Source organism: Hordeum vulgare, chromosome 2H, assembly GCF_904849725.1.
Source record: "Hordeum vulgare subsp. vulgare chromosome 2H, MorexV3_pseudomolecules_assembly, whole genome shotgun sequence".
NCBI lineage: Eukaryota > Viridiplantae > Streptophyta > Magnoliopsida > Poales > Poaceae > Hordeum > Hordeum vulgare.
In genome coordinates, this window is record NC_058519.1 from 349,685,896 (window position 1) to 349,694,905 (window position 9,010).

Genomic DNA, 9,010 nt, shown 5'->3' on the forward strand with positions numbered 1-9,010 from the left:
GACCACGCTTATGCATTAATAAAAACCTGCTTTTCGCGAAGGCTACATTATACTTCATATTGCACTTAACTACATAATCCGCATCATGGGCTGTTTGTGAGTACATTCAAAGTAGTCATTCCCTTGCCACTAGTTATTTCATTGAACATGTAAGAGAGCGGGAGATGGTGAAGAGTACCATGGTGACGTTCCTGTGAGCTAGGACGCTTCGTAGTCAGAATGCTTGTAGCTTAAGGAAGATGGCATGGGTTCACGCTTTCGACCAATATTTATGCTATTGATCAAGTTTGCTGTATTGGCCTCCAAGGCCCTATCTATGTAAGACTTGATCGCAATGGTCATTATTTGTATCATACGGTATGTATGGATGTAAGACTCTTGTTATTCAGTTTCTTTGTGATCAGTGAGCATTTATCTCTGGGAGCACTGAGCACTTTCATTCGGCGATCACAACTCGTAAGTCGGGGTCCCCACACCAGACAAGCATCATATGTGTTTGTGCATCATGTCATGCATATGTTGTGGTAAATATCTCATGTTGATTGTTGTTTTTGGATTGCTTCTTCTCTATAGAGTTCCGCAAGCATGTCGGAGCGTGAGGATTCGTCCGACTATGTTGGTTCGTCTGCTTCACGAGTTCGTTCTTCTTCCAAGCGGGATCACATGCAAGATGAGCATTTCCCTAGATACCATTATTGCCATGCTAGTTGTCTCGTTTCTTTCGCTATGTATCGCTGCCTACCACTAAAATGTCAGCCTACCAACTTTTCCATGAAAAGCCTCTAACATTTCCACAAACCAGCAAACCACAGTTTGGCTATGTTACCAATTTCTCAGTCGGTAGATAGTGTTGCTAGTTGCAGGTGCAGTTGCTTCCATGTGAAAACATGGGTTCCTTGTTATATCACCATATTATTGCTAATTAGCCTAATGCACCTACATACTTGGTAAAGGGTGGAAGGCTTGGGCTCCTTGTCTTGTGTTCTGTTCCATCTTTGCTGCCGTAGCTACTTGTGTACCGGTGTTATGTTCCATAATTGACCACTCCTAACATGCTTGGGGTTGTTATGGGGACCCCTAGATTTTCGATTTGGGAATCTTTTAGCAAGGCCCAACATTGGTACTATATTTTTCCAACATAATAATACTGAACATCGTTATTAAAACATAGGGCATCAGGAACCCGAGGAGTAATTCAATATAATACAGTGGGGCCAGTGCTGATGGTGCTGGTCCCTAACAGAACCACTTGCGGGGCCTCCCCGGGCAACTCGGGGGATTTCTATCCGGCCATCGTATGTACTTGTCATCCGTCATGTCCTAAGAATGAGATACATGGCTCCTATAGGGATCGTCGACACGCCGGGAGGCCCTGCTGGATTTGTTTTACCTTTCTCGAAATTTTGTGCGAGGGATTCCGAGGATACTTTGGGCTATCTCGAGGTTGAGGTTTTCCACCAGGAATCCAAGGATATCACGGGTTTTCGTGGTCGAGGTTTCAGACGCAGCGTGTGGTAGTTTGTGATGGACTAGTTGGAGGACCCCTACAGGTTTATATCTTTCAAAAAGGTGTGCGAGTGGTTATGTGTCAACTTGGAAACTTTGTTTAACACCCGGTCATATAAAACTTGAAGTAAACTTAATTAAAATAAGCCAACTATGTGCATAACCGTGACTATCTCTTCTCATGTGGTTTGCGTCTAGAAGAGGACACGGTGGGGTTATGTTTGACGTAAGTAGGTGGTGAGGATCACTTCATGATCATGATTACTTCATGTTCATTATGAGTAGACCACCCCCTCTTATTCTTGTACTCATAATTTAGCCACTCAAATAAATGCTTAGTTGCTTGCTGCAGCCTCACCACTTAATCATACCTCCCCCATTAAGCTTTGCTAGTCTTGTTTGGAAATGAGATTTTTGAGTCCCTATGGCTCATAGAATAATACAACAACAGTTGCAGGTATAGGTAAATCGATACTTTGACGTGAGCGCGATGATTGTTCTATTTGGAGATTCTTCTTCTTCTTCAACGATCTAGGATATGTTCCAGGCTGGCAGCCTGGGATAGCAAGGATGGATGTCGTTCTTTTATCGTTTGGTTTCGTCCGTGGTCGGCCTCTACACTTCTACATGGTGATTTAATATATTGTTGTATTTGTTGTTCATGCTATAGCTTGTGGTGAGTGTAAGCCAATTCGATATACTCATCTCTTCTATACATGTACTTGTAACAATATCCATTCTTGCAAACAACGAGATGTGCTTCTATTCCTGTCGTGGCCCTCATGCCAAAAATAAGAATAGGGTCGCATCTTGGGTGTTAAAAGTTGGTATTAGAGCAGTACCGACCTAGGATCCCCTTGATTGATCGAACTTGGCCGAGTCGAGTCTAGGGAAAAACTACTTTGAATCTAGTTATATATCGGAGAGTAGGATTCTTTTTACTCCTCTTCCCTGCTATGGCGAGGTTTACGACTTAGGAATTTTACTTCTACTCCTCTTCTCCCTCATAAACATTTTAGGATCACGCGGGTATTTTGGAACTTCTACAATGTCGTTGTGACCGGGATTTTGTTCTTGGTGCCTCCTGCTATCAAGGAGTTGAGCTCAAGGGGGTTCTTGACACATCGCTATCATTCAGTTTCCTTAGTATCTCAGGACGGAGGATATTCAAAATTGCCTCAATACTAGTAGTGGTGAGAGGAGTCTGGCATCCCCAGTACTGGGTACAGCGTCTGGCGTTCAGATGTACTGCCATAATTGGTATCGTTGTTATTTTGAGGGTCTGATGTAGATGATTTTCTGATATCTCTGGTTATGTATTGACGGATGTGCTACACTGGACGGGTAGTGTTATTTCTAGGAGTTAAGTGATGGATTTTACTCCTTGTATCCGTGGACCCGATTGCATAATTGGAAAATTTCAGGAGTTCTTAGGTGGGAATTCAAGTAGTTACCTAGGATTATCTTCCAATAGATGCATGATGTGAGGTTGGGGTTCGACATATAGTGTATTCATTTGTTCACGGTCTTCTTACAGTGGTTCACGTTGTGTCTTAAAGACTCCTTGTAGCTTGCTACGACTCGGCGACGCTTTATATGTCATGTGCACTGCCTTGTACATGATGGCTACTGTAAGATAGAGCCGATGCGAACCTTACCATGAATATATCGAACGAAATCTCTGACATGAATTTGTTTTTGGCTTGTTTCATAAGCCTCATCCTTTGTTTTATGGGAATATGGTAATTCAAATTGCTTCGATGTCAAGTGGTGTCACACCCTGTTTTTACTACCACATTGTCTATATTGTGAAAATCTGAGCTTGTTCAAACTTTTTCAAAACTAATGATGTGAGTGCCATGATTGTCATTGTATGCTTGTGTGTGTGATCATGAGATGATAAAAACCCATTTCACAATATTGAATTGTTTCTAAAAACCTTTACTTGTTTCTAATCAAGGTAAAAACCCTACTTTGAGTTGCACTACATGCCCTTGATGGCAAGAGGTGTTTCTACCCATAGTTGGTGATCTGACTTTTAACTTGTCTTTATATTCCAAAACCACAAAAATAATAATTTTTATAATTCCTTCCCTAATTTATTTGCATGTCCATTTCCGAGGCCAGAATTGGTATTCCTACATGGAAAAATACTTTTCCGCCTTAGAAATTATATTTGGAGATGACCAGAAGGACATATAATTTCCATACATAATATTTTAAACCCTATTTTATATTATAATTATTTGAATAACACCCTGGAAGCCATTTCTATCTGTTTTGACCTTTTGAAATATTTCCATAGGAAATATTCTCAATAAAATCTTAGAAAATTCCAGTGGTATCCCTAAGCCATATTTGGTGTCCACATAAAGTTTCACCTTGATCCAAGGTGATTAAGGACCCCAAATAACCCTAAAACCCCTTCTGTCCAGATTGAAGTTAGAGCAATTCTACATAGCAAAGTTTATCCAATGATGCTGAAACTTTGAAGGAGTGCCTAATACCTCCAATGAGGGTTCCACACCAAAAATGGTATTTGTGGGACTTAGTTTGCCCACACTCTCTTTGGAAGGAACATATCTGGTCAAATTGAAGTGTTTTCAAGTTTACAAAGCTAAACTTGTCCAATGGAACTCAGACTTAGTGAAACCCCATGTTTTAGCACCAAACCCAAACCTGTTAAGTTGCAGCACCAGTGGTGGGGTGCAACCCCCTCAAACCACTGTTGAGCACCTTCTGACAGATGGGAAAAAGCCACCTTAGCCAGAGCTAAATCCAACCCCTTTGCTCCAAACTCATAGATTAGGTGGCCCGTATCCATATCTAACCCGAGTCAACTGGCCCCTCACCGGTTCAAAGTGGAAAGGCCAAAAACTCCAATTTAGGCTTCAGTTCAAGGCTGACAGCACCAGTATTTCTTGTCTCCCTTGACCAGTCAAAGCTCCCACGAGACCCAAACGGCTAGCCACACTCCTAGCCAGTGCCAGGACATGCTAGACACGTCCAAAGTGCCTTAGAGCGCACGAGCATGCCGTGGCATGCCAAAACTATGCTCTGGGCGCGCTACAGGAAACCACCAAGGTGGGGGTGATGCTCCCGACCAGTTCCAGCCTCCCCCGAGGTGTCCAACCTCTTCCCCGACAACCCCTCTGCATCAAGCAACCCTCAGGGTCCCTCCTTCCCTGCGCTAGAGCTCGTGCGACGCGTGCCCGCGTGCACCAGAACCGGCCAAGGTTGCGCAGCCACGGATGCTCGACTCCTCCCTCTCTCCCTCTGCAACAGATGGTTCTGGCAGTCCAAAACCATGTCCTCAGACCGTGGTTTCGACCCCATCCCCTCTCTGCACCCCCATGAGCGCCACGGTGAGTCACCGACGCCCCTGAATCGGCTTACCGTCGTGGGCCTATTTATAGCCCTCCACTCGCTCCAGCACCCCTTAGATAGCTTCACCACGACCACTAGCACTTCCCTAGCCACACCAGCAAACCAGCAGAGCCCCGGTGCTCGAGATCGACCGAGGTCCCTCCGCCTCGGAGCTCTGGTCGATCTCCGACTACACGATGGCTCCTGTGCCCCTCGACCCACCAAACCGATCCCCTCAACCCCAGGAAGCTTTCCCCCAACTCGCCCGAGCATTTCCGTGCCTCTAGCCACCTCCTCGACCAGCTCCCGAAACTCCTCCGTCGCGGCCTCCTCGTCGTCGGCGAACCCCTGCTTCTCTAATGTTGTTCCGACCACCAGCAGGTAGGCAACATCATGGCAAACCCATTCCAGTCCTAGTTGGGGCTTGAGAGCGTCGGCAGCCTCGCGGGCGTGCTCCTCCTCCTCTCTTACCAGAGATAGGAGACGACCCCGACAGGTGTGCCCCACCTGTTGGTGGCTCTTGATAACCCACAAGTATAGGGGATCGCAACAGTTTTCAAGGGTAGAGTATTCAACCCAAATTTATTGATTCGACTCAAGGGGAAGCAAAAGAATATTCTCAAGTATTAGAAATTGAGTTGTCAATTCAACCACACCTGAAAGATTTAGTGTCTGCAGCAAAGTATCAATAGCAAAGTAGTATGATAGTAGCAGTAGCAATAGTAACCAGTAGCAGCAAAGTAACAGTAGTAGCAACAGAGTAACAGTAGCAGCAGTGACAGCAGTAGCGGCAAGGTAACGTAGCAAGGACCAGTAGTAAAAGACTCGTAGGCATTAGATCGGTGATGGATGATTATGCCGGATGCTATTCATCATGTAACAGCTATAACACGGAGAGATATGTAACTAGCTCCCGTTCGTCAATCTAATGTAGGCATGTATTCCGTATGTAGTCATACGTGCTTAGGGAAAAGAACTTGCATGATATCTATTGTCCATCCCTCCCGTGGCAGCGGGGTCCTAATGGAAACTACGGGATATTAAGGTTCTCCTTTTAATAAAGAACCGTACCAACGCATTAACACTTGGTGAATACATGAACTCCTCATACTATGGTTATCTCCGGGAGTGGTTCCGGCTATTGTCACTCCGGGGTTGCCGGGTCATAACACATAGTAGGTGACTACAACTTGCAAGGTAGGATCTAAAACACACATATATTGGCGACAACATAATAGGTTCAGATCTGAAATCATGGCACTTGGGCCCTAGTGACAAGCATTAAGCATGGCAAAGTAGTAGCAACATCAATCTCAGAACAAAGTGGATACTAGGGATCAATCCCCGTCAAAACTAACTCGATTACAAGATAGATCTCATCCAACCCATCACCGTCCAACAAGCCTATGATGAGATTACTCACGAACGGTGAAGAGCATCATGGAATTGGCGATGGAGGAAGGTTGATGATGACGATGGCGACGATCTCCCCTCTCCGGAGCCCAGAACGGACTCCAGATCTGCCCTCCATATGAAGAACAGGAGGTGGCGGCGACTCCATATCGTAAAACGCGATGAATCCTTCTCCCTGATATTTTTCCGGACGAAACGGACTATATAGAGCTGGATTGAGAGGTGGTGGAGCGTCGTGGGCTCCACAAGCCTGCCAGGCGAGGCCATGGGGGGCGCGCCTGGTGGGATTGTGGGCTCCACGCTCCACGTCCTCCGCTGATTCTTGCGCCAGTATTTTTCATTAATTCCAGAAAAATTCTCCGTAAATTTTCAGGTCATTCCGAGAACTTTTATTTCTGCGCAAAAACAACACCATGGAAATTCTGCAGAAAACAGCGTTAGTACGGGTTACTTCCATTCAAATCATGCAAATTAGAGTCCAAAACAAAGGCAACAGAGTTCGGAAAAGTAGATACCACGGAGACGTATCAACTTCCCCAAGCTTAAAGCCTTGCTTGTCCTCAAGCAATTCAGTTGACAAACTTAAAGAGACAAAGGAAAAACTTTGACGAACTCTGTTTGATCTTGTTGTTGCAACTATGTCTAACTCATAACCAGAATTTCAGCAAGATCACAAGCAAACCACATAAGCAAATGACATCAAGGTCTCACAGTAAACTCATATCAATGGCATAATCAACTAGCGAGCAAATAATAATAAGTCTCAAACGTCAACACTTTAATCAAAACAATCATGAAGAAGTACGAACAGATGGTATCTCGCTAGCTCTTTTTGAGACCGCAAAACATAAATGCAGAGCACCTTCAAAGACCAAGGGCTGACTAAACATTGTAATTCATGGCAATGAAGATCCAGTCACAGTCATACTCAACACAGTTAAAAGCAAAGCATAAAAATGACAGAAGTGCTCTCTAATTGGTGCTTTTATAAGAAGAGGATGACTCAACAGGAACATAAATAGACAAGGCCCTCGCAGAGGGAAGCATTGATTTGCACCAGAGCTCAAGTTTTGAAAACAGAGATAATAATTTTGGGTGGCATGCTTTCATTGTCAACGCAATGACTAGGAGTTCTCACCATCTTCCACGCTACACATGCTATAGGCGGTTCCCAAACAGAAAAGTAAAGTTTTGACTCCCCCACCACCAATCAATCACACTCCACGATTAGCCGAATCCTCGCGTGTCGTCCATACCAACATCAATCCAGGGGGAGTTTTGTTTGCAATTATCTTTTCGATTTGAGCATGGAACTGGGAATTCCAATTACCGGACCCTTTCCCGTGAATGATAGTGAATAAACACATATCGAGGATAACACGCCTAGCATGGAAGATACTGATAGCTCCCTGTCACCACATGAGCGGTTCGGGCATGCAAAACATATTATTTCTTGAAGGTTTAGAGAGTGGCACATGCAAATTTACTTGGAACGACACGTAGATACCGCATATAGGTAGGTATGGTGGACTCATATGGAACAACTTTGGGTTTATGGAAGTGGATGCACAAGTAGTATTCCCGCTTAGTACAAGTGAAGGCTAGCAAAAGACTGGGAAGCGACCAACTAGAGAGTGACAACAATCATCAAAATGCATTGAGATTAACTAACATTGAGTGCAAGCATGAGTAGGACATAAATCACCATGAACATGAATATCATAGAGGCTATGTTGATTTTGTTTCAACTACATGCGTGAACATGCGCTAAGTCAAGCCACTTGTATCATTCAAAGGAGGATACCATCCTATCATACTACATCATAGTCATCTCAACATTCATGTGGGAATCCAAGACAAACCATTATAAGCTCCTAGCTAAGTAAGCATGGCATAAGCAACTATGATCTCTAAGTTGTCATTGCAAACATGTTTCTCACAGAGCAAAGCTGAATCAGGCACGATGAGCTAGTCATATTTACAAAAACAAAATAGATCGAGTTCATACCAGCTTTTCCAGGATCAGTGAATTCATCATATATCATCATTATTGCCTTTCACTTGCATGACCGAACGATGTGAACAATAATAAGCGTGCTCGTGCATTGGACTAAAGCTAGAATCTGCAAGCAGACACAAAGGAGAAGAGAAAGTAATATGGCTCTTTGACAGATAAACATATATGCATGCGAGAGCCACTAAACATTGTAACCATGGTCTTCTACCTTGACCCAAAGAAAAAGAAAACTATTTACACGGGAAAGCTCCCAACAAGCAAAAGAAGAAAAACATAATCCTTTTGGGTTTTCTCAAACTAGACAGACACACGAAAAGAAAACGAGAAAAATAAATAAACTAGCATGGATGATATAGTGGCAAAGTGTGAACACCGACGAACAAAGTGAAAGCATAAGCAAGAATGTAAAGTCGGTGAGAAACACGTACTACCCCAAGCTTAGGCTTTTGGCCTAAGTTGGTCTAATCCCAAGGAGGGAAATAACCAGCTCCGGGGTACTCCAGAGTGGACTGAGGATGCCACTGCTTTGTGAGCTCCTCTGGCTCCCACTGATAAACTGGCGTTTGGTACTCGACTGGTGGGTCGGGCACGGGCACCTATGGTTGGGCTAGGACCCAATATGCATAGATGTCCGAGGGCATAATATTGTACCTGCCTGCATGAAGATTGAACAAAGAAGGAGCAGGCAAAGTAATAGTCTCACGAGTA